The sequence below is a fragment of the Maniola jurtina genome, chromosome 10, assembly GCF_905333055.1.
Source record: "Maniola jurtina chromosome 10, ilManJurt1.1, whole genome shotgun sequence".
NCBI classification, from domain to species: domain Eukaryota; kingdom Metazoa; phylum Arthropoda; class Insecta; order Lepidoptera; family Nymphalidae; genus Maniola; species Maniola jurtina.
This window is the reverse complement of record NC_060038.1, coordinates 13628536-13653259: the sequence shown is the minus strand read 5'-3', so window position 1 is coordinate 13653259 and position 24724 is coordinate 13628536. Positions and strand designations below refer to the sequence as shown.

Sequence of the window (24724 nt, the reverse complement as noted above, 5' to 3'; positions counted from 1 at the left end):
AAGTACCCACTGGATACACGTTTGGTTATATTTTCACACGTACTACTTTTTATCGGCAGAAAAGCTCCAATTGAAAGGTTTTTTTGCATTTTTTGCTCTTTTAACGAACCTACCTTACCTATGTAAAATATTTAAAGGATTTATTCGTTGATTTCTTTTACTAAGTTTTTGAATACATACCGATTTACGGATTTCTGATTTGTTCCCGACTAGCTGATGCCAGTAACATCGTACGCGTGAATTAGTTTTTAATCCGGAATCTTTTTGATTTTCCGGGATAACAAGTATCACTGTTTTTAAGTTTGTTGCTGTTTTTGTATTCAAGTTTAAGATTTAGTGTGCTTTGCATAGTGGTGATGCGATTAGCTTGCTTGCCCTGCATGTGTAGTAGTGCATGTAGTAAGCTGCACTGGTTTTTCGGACTATAGCAAATTAAACTTATTGCTCTTTTGTTTTATTCTTGACGAGATGATGCCCGCGACTTCATCCGCGTATATTGAGGTTTTTTTAAAATCCCGTGGGAACTCTTTACTTTTCCGGGATAAAAAGTTACCTATGTCAATTTCCGGGACGCAAGCTACCTCTGTACCTTTCATATAAATCGCTTGAACGGATGGGCTTTTAAGAATCCCGTGGGAACTCTTTGATTTCCCATTATAAAAAGTACCCTATGTCCTTCCCCAGGGTGTAAGCTAGCTTTGTGCCTTTCATCAAAATCAATTACACTGTTGAGCCGTGAAAAACTAGCAGACAGACAGACAGACACACTTTAGCATTTATAACATTAAGTATGGAAGAATGGATGAGGTGAAAGGTTAATAAACTGTCCAAGAATTCTACGTACTTAAAGTTCCACTTAACTAATTTCCCATAGAGGCTCTCTAGTCTCTATTAGGGCACAATATGACAAAGCCACTTGTCAGCCTACTCCAGATAGCGCATCTCTAGTCTGCAACCTTTACAATAGGTCCTCTATCGGACAAGGCAAAGGCTTGCAACCCCGGAGTGCATGGATTTTAAACGGTCAATGAACAACTCCATTACCTCGAAAGCCCTTCTTAATTTGCTGACTCGGTTAGGGCTTGGGAAGACATAACGCGTGGCGGCAGCGACGCGTATGATATGCATTTAAAGATTATTTAGAAGTTTCCTTGAAGTGCAGGAATAATACTATCATAAAAATTATGAATAGTAAAAAAAAACAATATGTCATTTCTCGTGCAAAGAGCTGCATTGTAATATGGGGCTTTGAAAGTAGTTTCGATAACTACGAATTGTCACTAGTCACTACTATACTGATAAAGTCGCTTCAGTACTGTCTGGACATACATTATCTCTAATTTCGGAGCGGACAACGGAAGCGAACCCTAATCTAGCGGTCAAGGCATCCAGGCGCGATCCCCAGAAAAACGCAGGTTCAGTCCTGAAGATTCGGCAATTTTTGACATGTATTTAAATATAATTTGAGTACTACAAAATCTACAGAACACATATTAATAAATATATCCAGCTATAATGTCACAATAGGTGTGGCGGAAATTTCGCCGTTCTTAGTTTGAACGCAGGTAGAGGCTCTACTTTGCCGCTACCATATCCCGTACGGAATTCCGAACCAGTAAATTATTTTGACGATTCAAAAGCACATGTAAAAGTTTATTTGAATAAAAATATATTCTATTCTATTCGTTGTTTCCGTAGCGCTTTATGTTTACCCAGGTCTTTAGACTTTCAGAGCGTAGAATAGGTACGTGCCCCCTCCCACCTCTCGACTTTCCCCCCTCCCGGATATTCCCCACTCTGCACCGCGCTTCCGGTCTGAATATAACATGAGCACTAAGTAGGTATGCCCAACTGCTGGATTCCCAGTATGAAATATCGATCATATCTCTTTAATAACGTAATTGCTTCATTATTACGCGATTTCGGGAATTCGAAGGGGATATGTGTGTAGTATGGTAAAAAGACTTTCCCAGAACCAAAGGCACGGTAATGGTATGTATAAATATTACCGTGCCAAAGGTATGTACTATAGCTACAATCTACATGTTACCACAGGATACAGCTCTAAAGGTGCCCACGCACTCGAACTGAACTGCAGTGACGTACGCGCGTCGCGGCTGGAGAGAATATCGTGCGGGGCGCTGACGCGACGCGCAGTTCAGCTGCAGTTCAGTTAAGTGCGTGGGCACCTTAAATAATAAGAATTAACAAGACATAAGTAATTTTTTTAAACTCACGACAAACTGTTATCAAAACTACATATTTAGCAGGCTAGTTGAAAAGACTAAAAACCTTAAAACGAATCTAAGAAACTGCTCTGATACCCCTGTAATAAGCCAGTATATAACAGGAAAATGTACCTAACTGACTGACGGACCTATCAACGCACAACTCAAACTACTGGACGGATTGAATGACATGTAGGTAGTGACGTACACAATCTACACATCCGTTACGAAAAGATTTTTGAAAATTCAACCCCTAAAGGGGGTTGTCCACGCGGACAATATCAAGGTTATAAGCTAGTCTATAGTTCTATACTAATATTATAAAGAGGAAACCTTTGTATTTTTGTATGTTTGTATTGAATAGGCTCAAAAACTACTGGACCGATTTCAAAATTTCTTTTACCATTACTTAGAGGGATTCTTCCGAATCCGTATAGGCTATATTTTATCCCGGAAAATAGAAAAAATAAATGTCCACCCGTGCGAAGCCGGGGCGGGTCGCTAGTTGTTTATAAGGCGGTAGAAAAAACGAAGCCGAATACAAAAGCTAGTTTTATTAGACGTATACGGTAAAATAGACGAATACCTACGGATAACTGGCTGTTTGATCATAAAACACTCGAAGACGGTATCATCTCAAATCCCTTTGCCCTTTGCCTCAGCGATAACACTTTGGACAGTTCATTAATCCCAAAGTTTGGCGCGTCTTTGCTTTAGAACTTGCGACATACCTATGTATTATGTAATAGTGATGATCACTTCTAGTCAAAAAACTCAAAATTTAGAAGCTCCCGACACAAAAACCTCTATAAGAAAACTAGAAAAGAGCTGATAACTTTCAAACGGCTGAACCGATTTTCTTGGATTATAGCTAAGATCACTCTCGATCAAGCCAACTTTCAAACAAAAAAAAAAACTAAAATCGGTTCATTCATTTAGGAGCTACGATGCCACAGACAGATACACAGATACACACGTCAAACTTATAACAGCCCTCTTTTTGGGTCGGGGGTTAATCAGCGACTTTTTATCAAACGTCAAAACGCTCACTAGTAGAGCTTGTATGAAATTCACAGATGTGACGTCATACACATTTAACTTACTTTTTAGTTAAATCGATAATAACTTAAAACTAGCATTGAATGAGGCTTTTATCAATTTTGGAAAACACTCCATTTCACAATTACTAATTTTTTTTGACATAGGCATCCCCCATTGCACGAAATAAAATTTTCAAAATAAAGAAGAGCTAAATTATTTAGTATAGTCAAGGTCAACGGGAAGTACCCTATAGGCTATAGGTTTCTTGACAGACACGACGGACAGACACATAGACAACGAAGTGATCCTATAATGGTTCCGTTTTTCCTTTTGAGGTACGGAACCCTAAAAAAACTCACTTTATTTTTTTTGAAAAAATCCAAAGTTTTAACAACTTAGAGCGGATCTCTACCTGCTTGTTCTGACTTAACAGGGCTCTCTCTCTCTCTCTCTCTCAACCAAAGTCCATGAAATTTTGCAGACATATTCTAGAAACTAATATCTGTGTCTGTGGTGTTTTAGATTTTTCTAAAAATATGTAGTTTTAAAATTACAGGGGCTCAAAGATTTGTATGAAAATTTTAAGACCGCGTAACTTTGAAACCGAATATTTTAACAGAAATCTGGAAAACCACAGACATAGATATTAGTTTCTAGAATATATGTGCAAAATTTCATGGGCTTTGGTTGCTTAATATTCAAATGAAATTGGAACTACGATTGTATGAAACGAGTGGAAACGAGTGACGGAGAGAGCCCTCTTAATCTGACATACACTGGACCAGTTATTTATTTTCAGATTTTATATTGTAAGAGTATTGCACCACATGGGTCGTGAAGAGGTCATTGCTTCAACGGCCGATGCATGGCCGCGGCCATTTCACCCCAAACCCTCCACCCTCCAAACCGCCGCGCGTGACACGCATACGGCTTCGATCTTCGATAGGGACCGCGCATACCTAAATACTAAGACCTAACTCAGCTATTCTGTAATGACCTATACCTAAGTAAGGCGTGGGTGCTATCTATCTAGTCAAGACTAGATATCACACTAATATTATAAAGGCGAAGTAGTAGTATAAAAGATTCTCAGTGAGCGCTTGCATTATAAAAGGGACCTCAGTGATGTGTATTGCTTGATCAGTTAGTGAATCTGTCAAGATAAGTTTTTATATATCATATTCATCATATTGTACATATATTTATAAAATTATTATTGTCAACTATTTATAAATTATCTGCATATATATATCCTACAATAATATAAGTACGTGGCGCGTGTCTTGCACTTGAATAAATATTAAACGATCTATCAAAATATTTGTATTAAAATATTCCGCTTGCAAAATTATTGTTTTAAATGCAAGATAATTAAAACTAAACCTAAGTGGATTTCAAACGCGCTCTGGTCTTTAAAATAATATTTTGACCAGTATTAACTATAAATATTTAATATTTCTTTATTAACAGTTTATATTATAATATCGATACATCCATATTAATTTATTCGTGGTTTTGTTCAATTTCAGAACAATTTTTTCAATCCCCAATTAACTACAAGTGAATTATCTGCTTGACAGATTTTGAATGGGAAACCTGTACATTTTATCCCAATCAACGAACCTACATAGATAATATATGGTATTTATCTAAGTTCTAGTAAATCGACAGCTCATTAAACAAGCAACACATTGATATAGTTAACTCAATATGTATAGAAGTGCTACCCCATTAAGTTTTTTCCCCAGACAATCGCTACAACTTCACGCTCGTATACCTGCGAGATATTTCTATAAGCGACGGAACTTGGACAAAAAAATTTTGAATATACGTTAAGGACAAAACTCCATTCATGCGGAGCGAAGTGAAGAAGATTAGTTTTCAAAATGGCCGCTCAAAAAAATAAGCGCAAGACCGCACTAGCGACCGATCGACTAAAAGTTGCAGTAAATGGAAAAACACGACGAGGTAACGACAAATTGACATCCGATTACTAATAGCCGAAATTATTAATAACAGATCTACAACAACACGTGGAACAAATTCCATCCAAACACTCCTTATCGCACTTCTATTTGTTTTTCATTATCATCATGGTGTGGACGTCCACTGTTGGACATAGGCCTTCCCTGAAGAGCGCCACCAAACCCGGTCCTCAGCCTTCCTCATCCAGCCACTTCACTTATTTGATTTTGCTCCACACGAATTTGTTTATTATGGCACGATAAAATTCAAATTTATTTGTACAAACACAGAAAAGACATATACCGTGAGTATGTAAAGAGCTTTTGCGACTTATATCAAAATACAAGTTACTAACGATACGTTTTTATACTGTATCGTGTCGTCATAAAAGAAGGAAACACAGCAAAAGTTTTTTAATAAACTAACTCCTCACTGTAGTCACATCTGCTGGCTAGTGATTAGGCAGCCTAAGGTACAGCGCACTTGAGGCCTAGAGTAAAATAAAAAGTCTTCAGTGTGGTTTTGGACTTAATTCAGTAACCGCGCTATGTGGCGTGACTAGATTCAATAATGGCGGTTATTAAATGGAGATATTCCTATTTGCATGTTAATAACTGCTGCATAGGTATCCAATACAACATAGACAATAGTTTGTATGTTAAACTCCAAATATAAGGAGATATACTCGTACATATAAACACACATTGCTTTCTCATTCATGCCCTTGTTACGTTTTTGTTGATTATGGTGGAAGCGACGGGCCTGCCCGCGAAATTCAAATTTAATTTGGTTTTTCGCAATTTGTAAACTAATACGACAACCTAGGCTTATGGCATTTTAATTGCGACAATGGCAGTATCATCCTCACAGGTTTATATAAAAATCTTTACTTGAAAAGGGTCCAGTTTAAGAAATTAGCTCTAGTATCGACTAATTCAAGCCTCAATAGCTCAACGGTTTTAGAAGTGGACTGAACTCCGAAAGGTCGGCGGTTCAAACCCCAGCCGTTGCACTATTGTCGTACCCACTCCTAGCACAAGCTTTACGCTTAGTTGGAGGGGAAAAGGGAATGTTAGTCATGATTAAAATGGCTAATATTCGTTGCCGTATTAGTTAACCAATTGCGAAAAACCAAATAAAATTTGAATTTCGCGGGCAGGCCCGTCGCTTCCACCTTAAAAAAAATCTATATTGTTTTTACAATAATGTTATTAGACTGTCTAAACACCTCCCAAGCGGGTAGTTCACCAGAAGATATACAGTAATGTAACGACCCTACATTTTACACCAAAGTGTTACAAAATAATATTGAAAAAAAAAAAAAAAAAAAAAAAAAAATTAAAATTTATTTTTACTTCAATTTTATCAAAATCAGGTCAGTGAATACTTGTAGACATGTACTTACACATATGAACATAAAATTAATTTTTGAATTTTCGAAAAGAGGCAAACACCGTTTCGCATGTCGGTGATGCAGAGACGCGATCGACCGCGGCCGAATTGCGTTGGCGAGCGATGTGTGCGCGGGCGTCGTAACGCTCGGAGCAGAGTCGAAATCAGAGCGGGACCGCGTGCATTTGCGTCGGCGGGCGGTGCCTGCGCGGACGTCGTAATGCGCGGAGATAATTAATTTGTTTAAATTCTGTACTGGGGCGATACATAAAGTTTATATTAAAGAATATTGAGTTGAGACTCGGACCAAGTTGGTGTTTGGAGAGAAACATTCTAAGCAAACACTCGAATAGAAGGGACCACTTTAATTACACAGATATATTTGTTATATAGGGGCGATACCTCCTAAGATCTAAAAGCGATTTATGTTTGAACTGTTGACGACGTGGCTGCTCAGGCGGGGAGAACCGCGTGTCCTCCGGATGTTCGGTGATCTTTGCTTGAGATGGCTTTCGGTGATATTAACTAACTATCTGACATATGACAGAGCGCGTTGGAAGAAACTTATGCGAGGGAGTACCCTGGTGCCTTTGATGCTTTGTCAATCCTAACTAAGGAGAGCCCTAGTGTCTTGGGCGCTTTGTGAAACCTTTGCTGAGATGATTCTAATGTGCTTTAATAACAGACTGACCACAGAGGGCAGGTAATGCTGCTGTTCTGTTTGTATTCTGACATTTGTTGGAATACTTAACCGCCTTGTGGTGGTTACCCAATATTAATAACATACCCATACAAAATTACGCTAATGCATATATACTGAAGGTTGGGTTAAGGCCTGTGGATATTCCCGCAGTGAGTCTGACCCGTCCTTGAAACCTATTACAGGTCTGTAGTGGGAGGGCACCACTATAAAAATGCTGTTTCAGCTTTGGCTGCAACGAGGGATCATAAGTGGAACGCACCACTTCCTAAAGTATGCTTGCATACGCTGCGCTGTTTATTTGGATGATGACGTGTGTGGGGGGGGAGCTACTGTTCATTGGTATTTTATGTGCCATATTGATCTCTTGATTTATCGAGGGTCCCAGTATGACGATGGGATACCAAGGGAAGGCAGAAGCTCACCGTACGTGGCGTGGTGGAGCTACGTACCATCATTCACTCTAAACCCCTTTTACGCCACTGGAGTGAATGATGCCGCACACAACTTCTTCCTTTACGAAGGAAGGAGCACACATACACACACACACACACGTCTAATAAGTAGGGCTCTTTATAATGTGTTGTCTTGTAAGGCTGTCTCATGATCCTATCATAGTTTAATTCGGTCCTAAGCGGGAACACACCTTTTGATTCTTGAACTAGCATTTGTCTTATCAGACCAAATGCTAAATAAATATTCATACACAAACAACACACCTTCAATACTCGAACTAAGTTCGCATTGGCAATAGTCTTACCGGACCGAATGCATGGGAGATGTTATACGCAATCACACATTTTCAATACTTGAACTCTGTAAAGTCGTTTAAGTCTGATGAACTCATTATTTCCGACGCTCTAAAAGTTCTTGGTTTATTATGGACACAACATCACAAGGGGTCCTACCACTATACGATACACGTGCCACTTTAAAGAAATTGTTTTAAAATGTAATCTTTAGAAAGATCCGAAGGAAAAATAGGGTAGAGTTTTTTAAGACCCCGTTAGTTCAGTTACAATTTGGTGCCGTGACCAGGATTGGTCATAACGGCTACATAGAGTAGGATAAAGTAGGCGAAAGCCTACAATTTGTTGCTCGTGAAATGGAAAGAGTAAGGAAATTTTGAGTTCATAAAGACTTAAACGACTTGTTATCAGAGGGGTTGTGGGGGAAAAGATGATTGAAGAGAAGGAAGTAAGAATGTAGTAAGTGTCTAATTGACAGGGGGTTGTGGTAGCTGGTTGTGTGTCGTGATTATGAGTGTTAGCTAGTGTACAAGTACCCTGTTTTAAAGCATATATGCGCAAAAGTTATAAGAGATGGTATGTTTGATGATTGACGGAGTAAATGTCAGAGAATAAGGAGCAAAAGACAAATAATAGATGAAAGGTGAACATAGCGAAAGAAAGAAAGTTTGATGAAGCGAAAGATGATAGATAAAATGTGGACAGAGCGAAAGACAGAAAGTTAGTTTGTTGAAGCGAAAGAATTAAATATATTGATCGATGATGGATAATAGGTGATGGAGACGTGGATTTTAAGAGGAATTATAGGGTAATCATGTTATAGCATAATACATGCTATAACGTGAAATCTTAATAAGTTTTAGATCAATGAAGTCATAAAATCAGAGTTTATGAAAATTTAAGATATACCTAATAAATAAATAGCTTAAAAAACGGAAACATTGATAGATGGAGCACTAGACACCTTAACTAGGGGAAATCAAGAATTATTAAATTGACGCTTAGGTAATTAAAAAGGGGATAGTGGAGAATACAGAAGTACTGTAATTAAATACTTAATATTGCTTAGAATCGAGAGAATATTATCAGGATGTTGTCAAGTGAATGTGTGTGTAAATATTATATATATTGATTGACGAAGAATGATATGACAAAGATGTGAGCATAAAGTAGTAAGTTATGAAAGGGAAGTATGTAGAACAAATGATATATGATGTAAATTTAATAAATAGTCAAACTAAGTATCAGGCATAGATCGCTTTTGGATCTGGGTATAAGAATATTAATCTTAGATAAATTCAGCTGTCATAGAATCATAAGATCGGGGGGTTGACCATTGAAAGTGCAAAATAAACAGGACTTATATTTCCTAGTGTAAATTCTATTCAGCATGCTTCATAGAAGGTATTCTTTTCGCATTCTTCATAGAATTTAGGGGGTTGAATGTAACGACCCTACATTTTACACCAAAGTGTTACAAAATAATATTGAAAAAAAAAAAAAAAAAAAAAAAAAATTAAAATTTATTTTTACTTCAATTTTATCAAAATCAGGTCAGTGAATACTTGTAGACATGTACTTACACATATGAACATAAAATTAATTTTTGAATTTTCGAAAAGAGGCAAACACCGTTTCGCATGTCGGTGATGCAGAGACGCGATCGACCGCGGCCGAATTGCGTTGGCGAGCGATGTGTGCGCGGGCGTCGTAACGCTCGGAGCAGAGTCGAAATCAGAGCGGGACCGCGTGCATTTGCGTCGGCGGGCGGTGCCTGCGCGGACGTCGTAATGCGCGGAGATAATTAATTTGTTTAAATTCTGTACTGGGGCGATACATAAAGTTTATATTAAAGAATATTGAGTTGAGACTCGGACCAAGTTGGTGTTTGGAGAGAAACATTCTAAGCAAACACTCGAATAGAAGGGACCACTTTAATTACACAGATATATTTGTTATATAGGGGCGATACCTCCTAAGATCTAAAAGCGATTTATGTTTGAACTGTTGACGACGTGGCTGCTCAGGCGGGGAGAACCGCGTGTCCTCCGGATGTTCGGTGATCTTTGCTTGAGATGGCTTTCGGTGATATTAACTAACTATCTGACATATGACAGAGCGCGTTGGAAGAAACTTATGCGAGGGAGTACCCTGGTGCCTTTGATGCTTTGTCAATCCTAACTAAGGAGAGCCCTAGTGTCTTGGGCGCTTTGTGAAACCTTTGCTGAGATGATTCTAATGTGCTTTAATAACAGACTGACCACAGAGGGCAGGTAATGCTGCTGTTCTGTTTGTATTCTGACATTTGTTGGAATACTTAACCGCCTTGTGGTGGTTACCCAATATTAATAACATACCCATACAAAATTACGCTAATGCATATATACTGAAGGTTGGGTTAAGGCCTGTGGATATTCCCGCAGTGAGTCTGACCCGTCCTTGAAACCTATTACAGGTCTGTAGTGGGAGGGCACCACTATAAAAATGCTGTTTCAGCTTTGGCTGCAACGAGGGATCATAAGTGGAACGCACCACTTCCTAAAGTATGCTTGCATACGCTGCGCTGTTTATTTGGATGATGACGTGTGTGGGGGGGGAGCTACTGTTCATTGGTATTTTATGTGCCATATTGATCTCTTGATTTATCGAGGGTCCCAGTATGACGATGGGATACCAAGGGAAGGCAGAAGCTCACCGTACGTGGCGTGGTGGAGCTACGTACCATCATTCACTCTAAACCCCTTTTACGCCACTGGAGTGAATGATGCCGCACACAACTTCTTCCTTTACGAAGGAAGGAGCACACATACACACACACACACACGTCTAATAAGTAGGGCTCTTTATAATGTGTTGTCTTGTAAGGCTGTCTCATGATCCTATCATAGTTTAATTCGGTCCTAAGCGGGAACACACCTTTTGATTCTTGAACTAGCATTTGTCTTATCAGACCAAATGCTAAATAAATATTCATACACAAACAACACACCTTCAATACTCGAACTAAGTTCGCATTGGCAATAGTCTTACCGGACCGAATGCATGGGAGATGTTATACGCAATCACACATTTTCAATACTTGAACTCTGTAAAGTCGTTTAAGTCTGATGAACTCATTATTTCCGACGCTCTAAAAGTTCTTGGTTTATTATGGACACAACATCACAAGGGGTCCTACCACTATACGATACACGTGCCACTTTAAAGAAATTGTTTTAAAATGTAATCTTTAGAAAGATCCGAAGGAAAAATAGGGTAGAGTTTTTTAAGACCCCGTTAGTTCAGTTACAGTATGTCTTGTTAGTAAGGATTTAGGACAAATGGAAACAACCAGTCATTTACGACGATCACACGGTACCCCAGGGATGACGGGGCGCTTCGTAGCTTTTTATCAATCTTTAATGATTTTGGGATTCGGGCTGTTAAAAAAGTGAACCAGGGGACAAGGCGTACCTAATGCGAGGCAAAAGGTACAGTCAATGTTATATGAAGGAGGGAAAAGTTCTGAGTTAATAAATAGATTGTAGCTTGCATAAGAACAATATTAATTACCAAGCTATTTTTATACTGAAATAAGTGTAAATTAAAAATTTATAACACCCCCGACAAGTGAATGTTACAGTAACTAGAAAAGAGCTGATAACTTTCAAACGGCTGAACCGATTTTTTTGGATTGTAGCTAAGAACACTCGATCACTTACCTTTCAAACAAAAAAACTAAATTAAAATCGGTTCATTACTTTAGGAGCTACGATGCCACAGACAGATACACAGATACACACGTCAAACTTATAACACCCCTCTTTTTGGGTCGGGGGTTAAAAATACTGTAATATCACAATTAGTAAGTAGAACCATAAGGTTTTTTTTTTATTTAGAGTTAGCATTGACTGCAATCTCATCCGGTGGTAAATTATGACTTCTGATGCAGTCTAAGATGGAAGCGGGCTAACCTGCAAGTGGTTGGCAGTTATTAAATCCACACCCCTTTGGTTTCAACACGGCCTCGTACCGGAACGCGAAATCGCTTGGCGACAAAGCTTTGCCGGTAGGGTACTCGCAGAAATTATAATAGTACCTAAAAATGGAGCTATACCTAATAATGGACCTGGAATGCTCCGAATAAACAGGGGTGGCTCTAAAATCAATGGCGGAATGGCAAGCTTCAGAGAGCAAGAAAATATAAAATAAGTATTTAGTAGAGTAGGTATCTAGCTACTGCATATTTAATTTTCCCATTTAATCAATTCAAAATATTTTTTATTCAATTATACTTTTACGAGTACTTTTGAATCGTCAAATTCATCCACCACTGTGCAGAAAAATATGACATTTTCAGGCAATGTCATATTTTTTTCCATTATGTGAAACTCTTTCAATTTCTCTTGATGTGAATTTACACAAGCTTAGGTTAATACAAACATAAAAACAAACTCATAAAAAAAATTAATATCGCATAAGCACCCCATATTTAACATCACCATAATAAAAGAACCAATAAAACCCCACACACTCACACAAGATCATTATCCCACTTAAAACAAAAGGAAGAAGCAAATAATCTCATTTTTTGCATCCCCTGCAAAATGAGTTCAATATTGCACAAAAAACCTGCACCCTTAGTACATGTTTTCTAAAACGTTGATAGATTTCGAGTGTAAAATAATGTTCTCCTCACAGAATTCAGCTACGGCGCCAATCTCAACGGCGACTAACAAACAACGCAATTATAATAATGCACAAGCATGTACGCAAACACAGCACTCTCCAGTCTCTATTCCTCTCTTTCATTATTTGGATGGCAATCCGACACTATCGGCGAAAGATCAGGCGCATGACCGACGATTTTACAAGATATAACATAAATATCTCCGAGGCATAGGAGTCAAACACTACCAACTCTGTGCTTCTATTGATTTCTTGACAGAAACACGCAATAACTTTTTTGACCCGACTCGAAGCTCAAAGTTAGGAACACCTGATCCGCAGCCAAATAAACTAGCCACCAGACTAACGACGCAGTTACTAGACCAACAAGGGCCGAGGTAGCTGTGGAGTACAGAAATACTATAAAGAAAGCTGTGGAGTACAGAAATACTATAAAGAAAGATAATTGACTTGAAACAATTTGCTCTGGTTACTCTGGCCCAAGTTCTCCCAATCATAGTCTATAGTTACAATCAGGGAAGCTTAGGAAAATTATATCGATTATATCGATTGGATTGGAATAAGTATGACCTCGGAGTAAAATTAACCTGACTGAAAAGGGGTCAGTTTTGTTCTGAGGTCATACTTAATCCATATTCGAAATCTATCAACGTTGACGAGATGTGTAAACTTATACTAAGGTTACCGATACGTCGACGGATCGTCAACCCTAGGGCCTAGGTAAGCCCTATAACTACGCGTTACTACATCTATTCCCGTTCAACTTTTTCCTGTTTTCACCCCATTGTTCACGTAATAGTTGGGAAGTAGGGTGGCCAGACTATAACGGCATTTCTGCGGGACATATCGGGTTAGCTTTTCGTGGCTAACTACATTCTATAAATCAATCTAGACTAGGTCCAAACTGGTATGATCGACTAGATATTTTAACATTTTTATGGCCATCTATATTATGTGATTTAGTAAACGCATTATTTTTTGTCATGTAACAACAAGTTCGCGGTTTTCAGATTTTTTCCTTTACTTGTGCTAGACCTACCTACCTGGTAACTGCAAAATTTCATGATTCTGGGTCAACGGGAATTACCTTAATAGGTTTTTCTTGACAGACAGGACATATAGACAATTTAGTGATTCTAATAGGGGCAATTTTTTTCCTTTTCAAGTACGGAACCCTAAAAATATGGTAGCCCTAGTTGAGGATGATATAAAAGTTGCGTACAAATCCTCTTACAACAGTAGTTGTATGAGGATTTCACACGAATATTATAAAGGAGAAAGTTTGTATGTGTGTGTGTGTGTATCTTTGTTTCTCCTTCACGCAAAAACTACGGGACGGATTGGGCTGAAATTTAGAATGGAAATAGATTATACCCTAGATTAGCACATAGGCTACTTTTTATCCCGAAAAATCAAAGAGTTCCCACGGGAATTTTAAAAAAACCTACATCCACGCGAACGAAGTCGCGGGCATCAGCTAGTAAATAATATGGCGGCTAAAATGTAATTTTTAAAGTTAACGTTAACTATGCGTACTGTGTATATTTTAACTGTATTTAACTTATCAAGTTAACGTTGTTTACTTTAACTTGAAAACTAAACTTACATTAGCGCCTTTGAGTTACCTACTCTTTTGTCGCGTCTAAAGAAATTAGACCAGACTATTCCATGGTATTCTATAGTTTACTCCAAAAACCATGGTAACCGTAGTTGAGGGTGATACAAAAGTTTCGTACAAATTACGCAACACAACATGAATTTCTTACACCGAGCTGTTTGACATTGTTCCGTCACTATAACAAGTGCGCCACAACTATTGTAATAGGTTTAACAGGGCTCTCTCCGTCACTCGTTTCATACAATCGTAGTTCCAATTTCATTTGAATATTAAGCAACCAAAGTCCATGAAATTTTGCAGACATATTCTAAAAACTAATATCTGTGTCTGTGGTGTTTTAGATTTTTCTAATAGTATGTAGTTTTAAAATGACAGGGGCTCAAAGATTTGTATGAAAATTTTTAAGACCGCGTAACTTTGAAACCGAATATTTTAACAGAAATCTGGAAAACCAAAGGCATAGATATTATTTTCTAGAATATGTCTGCAAAATTTCATGGACTTTGGTTACTTAATATTCAAATGAAATTGGAACTACGTTTGTATGAAACGTGTGACGGAGGGAGCCCTCTTCAGAGTTGATTCTACCCCTTTCTACCCCGTTTTCACACGATCACCCATTATCGAGGTGTGGGTGGTGCTTAGGTTGTAAGGGGTAGGTTATTGATATCGTAGTTACCCTTTGACTAGTTATGTTTATTGTTTGTATTGAATTTAACAACTATTCAGTTTCCTACTCGATTTTTACAGTATGAGCAAATTCCTGCAGTAGGTAGGTACGTAATATTTTAATTATTAACCGACTTCCAAAAAAGGAGGAGGTTCTCAATTAATCGGGATCCTTTTTTTTTTTATCTCTGTTCCCCGATTACTCAAAGACCCCTGGACCGATTTTTTGACTTATCCACACGGAGGCACGGAAAAAAGCTAATAGTCACATAAAGAAAGAATACTCTAAGAAGACTAATTAAAATTGGCGTTAAATGCAGTCTAATGGATTAATGTACTCGAATTAGAAAAAACAGGACCAGTTGTTTTTCACCAGACCGGAAAGCCTTAAAATTATGAGTAATTAATTTAAACAGTAATACTTTTTATTTCCTCTACGTTTATTATCTCTATCCATTGTGTATATTTCATAAAAAGCGATAAATTTAATGGTTTTCTATTAAGAATACATAAAATTGAGTCATTAGTACAAAATATGCCCTCATTAAGCATATATGGAAGTTGCAAGTCGATACTTCTTGTTAATTTTCAACTTCAACAGTCATCAGCTATTCCAACGTTAATTGTAAGTCGTTACAGATAAAAATTGCTTCAATTGCTTTTTTAATGTTGGATGCATGCACCTTTAGCGCTTATAATAAACCTAGAAAAATATTGTAACAGCATTTCCACCAATAATTGAAGTATGAAAGGAAGGAATCACACTAATAATAATTATAAAGGCGAAAGTTTGTGTGTGTGTACCTATGTGTGTATGTGTGTACAACCCCGACCCAACCCGCTCCGATTTTGAAAATCGACGAGGATGTGGAATTTTCAAAAATCCTGAAACTAAGGTATTTATTTTCTTCATTTTTAACAGAAGGTCCGAATACCAATTCACATGGAAATAACTTGGAAAAAAATATAGATTTTCATAATTGAAACTTTAATCCACAGCTATTAAACCCTCTTAGGGGTGGAATTTCGAAAAATCGTGAAACATGTATTTTTTCAGTTAGATTTAGCCATCTGAATACCTATGAATATAACTTGCTTTATAAAATGAAATACTTTTATTTATTTGTTGAATATATAGACCGATTCCATCTAGACTGCATCATCACTAACCATCAGGTGAGATCGCAGTCAAGGGCTATCTTGTAATGGATTTAAAAAGTTATTCCAATCGGTTGATAATCCCTTAATAGGTAAATCGTTAATCGAGTAAGAAATCTCCAGCAGGTGGTAAGACATCTGCTATTGGTTGGCTTGTTATTCGACGGGCATTATCTGGAACCATTTATTACTAAGTATCATTACCTATCTACTTAGGAGCCTTAATTATTGAACTCATTTTTACGACTCCCTGCCCGAAGCTCGAAGGCAACGGGACCGTAATACTAAGCCTCCGCGCTATCCGTCCGTCCGTCTGTCTGTAAGCGTGCTATATCTCATGAACCGTAGTAGGTAGAGAGCTGAATAACAGAATGTGTATTTTTATATAACAACAAATATATACAGTTTCAAAATGCGGCCATTTTTAAATGAAAAAAAATTTAAAAGTGTTATTTCTTCTACGATGGTATGGAATGGAACCCTACGTTTGCAAGCCCGACTTTAAGGTCCCGTAGTAAACACAAAATCTGTAGTCTGTCTGTCCGTCCGTTCGTCCATCTGTACACAGCTTAAGTAGATTAGGCGCTATGTTGGAACATATGTACATAAATACAAACATATACATACCTATGTACCTTACATGCATATGTATTCATACTTAATTGCATACATACATCCTATACTGGGTAAACCATAACTCTTCCTCTTGGCTTTACCGTAGTCGGGTAAAAAGTATGCAAAGTGCAGACCTAAATATCAGTTGTGTTAGGAACGTTAGCATAATCGAGTATCTAAGGTTCTAAGCTGCAGGCAGCCCGTTAAAGCGTGCGGCGCAAGTACCGGCCGGCATTCCTAGGCCGGGCTCCCACGGCCAGGGCTGCCAACAGCAACTTATCACAATATTACTGTACAAACTGCTTGGTATAAGGACTATCAGTTGTGTTAGGAACGTTAGCATAATCGAGTATCTAAGGCTCTAAGCTGCAGGCAGCCCGTTACCGCGTGCGACGCAAGTACCGGCCGGCATTCCTAAGCCGGGCTCCCACGGCCAGGGCTGCCAACAGCAACTTATCACTATATTACTGTACAAACTGCTTGCTATAAGGACTATCAGATGTGTTAGCAACGTTAGCATAATCGAGTATCTAAGGCTCTAAGCTGAAAGCAGCCCGTTACCGCGTGCGGCGCAAGTACCGACCGACATTCCTAACCCGGGCTCCCACGGCCAGGGCTGCCAACAGCAACTTATCACAATATTACTGTACAAACTGTTTCGTGTTGGTCACACACACCCACAGGGCTGCCAGCTGAGACTTGCCGTATTGACCTTCTGGCCTCGCGGCGACAAGTCTCTACAGATATTAGCCAAGTGTGCGAGGGATACAAAACACAAATAATAGAATGGGGCTGATGCCTATGCCAAAAATAAGTGTCTTCCAAAATTCATAAAATCCAAGCAAGCATACAAGCTCCCTTACTAAGCGAGTGTTTTGACGTTTGGTAAAAAGTCGCTGATTTGACTAGTAGTCATCATCCCTATTGTTAAACTACTTGCCTTAGAAAATCATTAGTTCTGTCCATAGGTTCTGTCATAGTTTAGAGATAACAATTAACCACTATTTGTATTAAGCTACGCTATTTGGCAGCCCTGCCCACGAGGCTGTACGCCCCCTCCCCGCGCCGCCCGCGTGCGCCCCCCGGAAATACCTCCGTCCTCCATACCTGCGCGGGCGCACGGAACCTAACCTAGGGTGAATGCACGCGTTTAGGGGTCCGAATCGGAAATACTTGGCATACCTATGCGCAATTTACATTACAGGTGTATCTCTTATAGGCAGGTACTAACCGATCCGTGTCATTTTTTCCCTATAGTTATTAGTAATGAGTTTTTGTCACGTAAATAAAATGGCTTTTTAAATGAATTGTATAAAAATATTATTACATCTTTTAACAATGTGTAAAAAACTTATTCGGCTTTTTGTGTAAGGGTAAGTGATGAGTTTCTTAGCGGTTCTTTTCAGAAGAATAAAAATCTACTTTCTGAACCTGTGGTAGAGATTAGAGATACAAATAACCAACAAAAAATATTTTTGAATACTTATAGTACGCGAAAGGTCGAGATGGCAATCGGAGTAGAGATGCCGAAACGGGATTCTTTATATCGCTTGTAGGAAAAAGTTATCTAAAAATAACATTATAAATTCTCGGATTGGTGTGATCTAGTAGGTGGGTAACAGAATGTTAGGTCTGTCAAACGTAGATATATTCATTCCTTTCAGCACCAAAAATGTATTTAAGATCTCCTCAGAATACGAATTAGCAAGCTTCACACAGCTTTAAGAAAATTATGGAGAACTAAACAAGGCATGCCGCTTTCTTCACGATGTTTTCCTTCTCCGTTACAATAAAAACTAGTCTAGTTATACCTATCACAAATTAGAAATAAAACCGGGACGTTCACCACTGGGCCATCAGGGATGTCGAGAAATCTTACTACCTACCTGACTAAAATTCCAAGATTTCCATCCAAGATCAGATAAATATAATGGTGAAGCGCGAATCACTTAAACCCCCATTAAAACCACCAGCCGAGCAGAACAAATAACACGAAACAATGCCGGGCTATTAGTTCTACTTGTTCTCGAGGATTTTGCAAATCGCGGCGATGCGAATAATGTCACAGATTCACAGCATCTGTAATTGCGGTCCCCTTTTATATGTTTATTAGCTGTAATTAATTTACAATTTAGACAATGAAAATGCGCGCCTGGGCTTGAACCTAGTCGGCTACCTATAATTCCGCCATTTAAAAAAAATCTCGTTTCAGCGGGAAATGATAAAACACGTGTCAATCGGTAGACTATGATTACAATCAAAAAGTGTTCACTGATGAAATGTGTAAGTGATATTTGAGTTTCAGAGATATTTGAGTTCAAAATTATGAATGCGTTCATTTTTCAGGGTTTTAAACTGAAATATCTTAGAAAGTATATCACATACGACATTTCATCACTGAATGTTTCTTTGACTAATCATTTACTCCGACGATTGACACAATTTTTTCACTGGCCGCCAAAAAGTAGATTTTTTCCAAATGGAAAAAATGTAGGTATGTTAGGGTTCCATACAAAAATGTAGAAACCCTTTTTCCATCACTGAATGCTTTAAATCCCAGTTCTGATGTGCTGAAAAACGCGCAAAGGAAAAGAGGCTACTTTTGTCCTGGGAAATCAAAATTTCCCACAGGATTTTTAGAAACCTAAATCCAAGCGGGCGAAGCTGCGGGCATCAGCTAGTTGATTTATAAAATAATACCTCAGTATCGTTAGGAAAACGGATATGTCGTAAAAGCTAACAGAGAGATAGCCACGTTTAAAATATTAAAATTAGTATGGTTTCTAGCGTGTTATGTGAAACATTGTAAACCCCCTTACCTACATTTAGAGGGTGGTTAAAAACAAAACCTAATTATACTATCGCAAATCAGAATAGATTGTATAGCAACGGAAGTGCGCAATAGAGTTAATACCTAACTTTTTTATTATCAAGCAATAATTTAGACTAGAAAAGTAGTATTCGGGCCCTAAAATCCTTGAGGTGGTGCCTTGAGGCGTTGAGACAAAATAAATTAAATAGATACGGCGTGCTTGGCTATGTTAATTAATTCTAATCGCGTTTCCGAAGCTATAGTGATAATGATAATAATATGTACTACCAAAATTTTAACTAAAATACTACCATGTTAACTCAAGCAAACCTACCATCTAGTGCGAGTCGGACTAGTATACGAAGGGTTCTGTAACATCGTACAAGAAATAACACTTGTTTTTCAGGGCAGCCATTTTGAAGTTTTCATTATTTCGTTGTTATAGCGGCAATTAAAATACACATTCTGTGAAAATTTCAATTTTCTACCTATGAGGGTTCACGAGATAAAGCCCGCTGACGGACAGACGGACGGACGGACAGACAGCGGATGGTGCCAAGCCTTACAAACGATCTGATTATGGGATTGAAATATCTTATACCCTGAATTAACAGCAATTTTCTATCCCGAAAAATCAAAGAGTTACCGGGCCATGGGATTTTTAAAAAACCCATATCAACACGGACCAAATCGCGGGTCAAATTGTATTATGTAGGTCTATAATTAAATGCCCTAATTACAGACTGCTAAATAATAGACCTAACCTAGCTATAACGCGTTAACTCAGATTTCGGCTAGATTTGCAGAGGAAGCTAGCCAAAATTGTTGACCAAAAGTCCTCCTCTAACCACTAATCAAGTTTATCTTCACTATAATAAATTCCCCCATTTTGAAACCACGGCCCGTGACAAACGCAAAGATAGACAGATTTTTAAATTAAAAAAAGATAAAAAAGCTTTTAAGATATCATAGAGGCACTCGCGGAAGTGACTCACCCTGGCTACACTCGAAATACAAAAGTATTCAATTAACACGAACATTTTTTCCCCATTTTAATAATAATGTAGCAAACATTCGGATCGTAACCAGCGAGCGTTGATTAAAAACAATAATTAAAGCGATTCTCATTAAATAAGCAAGATTTTTATGAATGAAGTGCGCGGTATAATGCCTCGTATTCCGAGTGCAACCTCCACGGGTCGATGAACTTTTGACGTGCGACGCCATGTTGGAACATGGCCGCCTAGCGCGGGAAAACCACTTACTGCGATTGCTTCCACGCTATTTTTTTCATAAAAATTGCGGTTTTAGTAAATTTGTTGCTTATTAGGATTCAGCGGGCGTGGAGGACTGGAGGTTTAATCACAGGTCGGCGGCACTCGGCACATATATTGTGATCGCCGTAAAATGAGTACTTTAATGCAAGGCGGGCTTTTAGACATGAGATAAGAGGGCCTTTTCGGAGTGACAAGCGACAGAGTTATAGCGAGCATATTTCGCCGTGTTTACTGCCTGATCCTTTACATGGTTTCAATGTTAATGGAGGGGTGCAATCGCGTATAATTATTCCGTTTTGAACCTCTAATGATTCTTATTTAGAACGTGGATGAAGAACGCTTGATTTCCATTTATAGTGTGTTTATAATACATAATTACGTTTTATTGTTTATTTTATTTGTTCAGATACACGTTAGCCCTTGATTGCAATCTCACCTGGTGGTAAGTAATTATACTGTCTAAGATGGATGGGGGCTAGCCTGAAATCAACCAGATTACTCCAAGCCTTAGCCTTATGGAATAATCAGGCTGATTTGATCATCTTCATCTCGATCCATCGGCGACCCATAACTGAGCATGGGTCTCCTCATGGTCTCCTCTCAAAATGGGTCTCAAGGGTTAGGTCGCCACACTGGCCAAGTACATAATGGCGTAGAACACTATGGAGAACTGTCAAGCATGCAGGTTTCCCCGCAATGCTTTCACGTCAAAGCAAGGGATATTTAATCCCCTACCGGACTGATCAGAAAAGAATAATTCCGAATCATAATAATACCGCATTCTAGTAGATTTCCAATTCTATTTATAAACATTTTCCGCGGGTGGTGCTCGATAAATAACAAGGCCCTACGCCCGTGGGCGTCAAACAACATGTTTACACGCGTTCAAAATTAAGCGACGATTCGGGAGCGAGGTATTTTTAAAATGTTAATTTGTCGGTGACGCCCTGGTGACGCCTAAATTTGTTTGTCTATAACTAACCTATTTAATTTCAGCATTTTCTAAGCTACGTCAGGTCTCCAAATCGTCGATACCGTGAAGTCTTCAATGAGTGTGTCCTCCCTGTGATGACTGACAGTTGGCCTCGTTCACAAACTAAAAGTCGCCCAGCGCGCTGTGGAGTGAGCTATGTTGGGTATTACTCTCAGGGATAAAATCCGGAAAGAGGAAATTCGCAGTAGAACAAAAGCGACCGACATAGTTCAAAGGATTAGCAAGCTGAACTGGCAATTGGGTAGGTCATGTCATGATGAGGCAGGCGGAGGACCGTGTTTGGTAGCGCGCTCTTGGAAAGGCCTATGTCTAGCAGTGGGCGCATATACAGGCTGATGGAATGGAACCTATTTACCGATACAAAAGAAACCGACTCCTGTAGGCGATCATGATGGCTAAAACGAGGGATACGATTGGTACTGGGAAGAAGAAAAGTGAAATTTGTTAACGTAGGTGAAGCCTTGGTTACCTTCTGATGCCTTAATTTGGTTGTCTATTGTACTTTATAATTAAGCTATTTTTCAAGAACAACAATATTATCAACTTATTATAACTGGCACGCAACTCATACAACCTTTAAAGCCAAAAAATTGGGGCAAATGGATTTAGCAAAACATCGCTCCAAGCTGTATTTCGGATCACGTCCTTCCTTATTGTTATCCTGAAGTTGTTACAGAACAATTCGGGCTATAATTGGGTTACAAGTTTTAGGGCCAGCCAGGACTTCTCAATTATTGTGCTCAAGGTCCACAAACTTTCAGGGCGCCTAAAAAAATTTGCCGCAATGTGCCGCGCGGCTGCAGCGCTGCTTTGTAAATCCATATAAATAAAATCGATGAAATGATGCGCGGCCGCAGCGTGTATGTAGCGCTGCAGTTGCGCGTTTTTAGGGTTCCGTACCTCAAAAAGAAAACGGAACCCTTATAGGATCACTTTGTTGTCCGTCTGTCTGTCTGTCTGTCTCTCTCTCTGTGTGTCAAGAGACCTATAGGGTACTTCCCGTTGACCTAGAATCATGAAATTTGGTAGGTAGGTAGGCCTTAGGTCGTAGGTCTATTAGGTAGGGCACATTGCGGCTTTGAAGGCGCACTAATTACGTAGGTACCTACTGTATATTATATGCCTTCCTTATTATATGCCTGCCACGTCAACCCATCGCCGGCCCACTACTGAGCACGTCTACTACGTCTCCTCTCAGAGTGAGAAGGGTCAAGTCCTTACGTTTCATCACTATAGAGTTGCCACAATACAATTGGGACTAGTAGGGCAACAAGTTTTAGGCCCAGCGCTTCCTAAATTATTGTGCTCGAGCGCCAGAAACTTTTATTACATCAGCGTACGCCACTAGAATGATTTATACCTTCAATATCATGTAAGTCGAGTTCGCGCGAGGAATACAAATGGCAAAGTTTGCGACGCTGACGGTTGAGTTCTGATTCAAGTTGCCGCATTGCGGTCAAAGTTACTTCTGAGGAGTTCTGATAAATCATTGACACCTCTCCTTACCTATGTCACTCACTACTGTCATTGAATTGAATTGAATTGAATTGACCTGGGGACCTGGGGTCGTTTGAAGTTTTTTTTATTCCAAGTTAGCCCTTGACATGCTCTTGACTGAACTTCTAAGGAATTCTGATAAATCAAAGATACAAATCGTTTTATAGCCCACCTAGGGTCAAATGTAGGTAACATTTGACGCCTGCTAGTGTAGATGAAGCCTTGACGTTTTGCTACAATAATTGTCGCGAACAGTGCCTCTGTATGTATTTTGTTTTCATCCCAGTTTCCGGTAGCATGTTCTGTATGGGCTACAGCTACAGGCATCATGGGGTTCCGATTCGCAATAAACTGCTCGAGTTACCGTGACAAGGGGCTTTGTGTTTGCCCAATCAATCACCGCGCGTCCTTGAGCCGCTCTCAATCATAAATATTATGAAAAGCCGCCAACTTCGAGTCAAGTTAACTTGTGGATGGTTCCGTATAGTATAAATGTATCATTTATGTACTTGAGGGGACGATCGCCATCGCCAAACGGGTGATCGGCTCTATATTAGGACTTAGGAGTTATGACCGTTCAACGCAATTCTTGGGACACTTTCCAAGATCAGTTAAGTCAAGATTTGAGGTATCATCACCGAGGTATTTCGAAGCTCTCACTTATCATGTTCCGAAGCTAATTTTTTTCATGCCTCTAATAATATTATATTGCACTCAGTTACAGATATTAGATAGTTTTATAACTGTGCTGAGCAACTTTACAGATCTCACACACACACACACACACACACACACACACACACACACACACACACACACACACACACACACGCACGCACGCACGCACACACACACGCACACATCATACAAACAGACCAGTAGTACCAGCAGCAACAGTTTCTTTGTGGCATCTAAGTATACTCTATAGAAGCGCACTGAATGCGCGTTGAATCTTCCGATGGTGCTAATAAAAAACGAGGGATTTTCTAGATTAACTAAACTCTACCGACCCCTAAATGCGTTCCCTCCTTCCAAGTGGTGAACAGGACGAGGAAATGCCTCCATTGTGGAAGAAATTAACCTCCTTGGAAGTCGATAGACCTTGAATTTGATGCTATGTTTTTCTATGCTAATGTGTTATGAACTTGTACTTCGTACTAGTAAATAAAACCACCTTATCTTGGGGTGACGACACAAATTGTTAATAAGTTAATAGAAATGGTGTATACAATAGAAATGGTACAAAAGGGTCGCTAGTTTTTAACAACTCAAACAGAAAAATTCGAAATCACATAATAATATCTCTAGCATTTGTGATGCTACTTGAACGCCAAACAAATA

At 38.9% G+C, this 24724-nt stretch overlaps 1 protein-coding gene and 1 long non-coding RNA gene across 3 annotated transcripts in view; both read right to left on the bottom strand.

Annotated features, from left to right (window-relative positions):
* LOC123868897 (protogenin-like) overlaps nucleotides 1–24724 on the bottom strand; it is a 111413-nt gene that overhangs the window by 51442 nt on the left and 35247 nt on the right. The window lies entirely within an intron of this gene.
* Nucleotides 1222–18481, bottom strand: LOC123868911. The gene is made up of 3 exons (XR_006796759.1): nucleotides 18471–18481; nucleotides 3682–3684; nucleotides 1222–1267 (listed from the first exon to the last, which is right to left on the bottom strand). It is a non-coding gene; the product is annotated as an uncharacterized LOC123868911 (long non-coding RNA).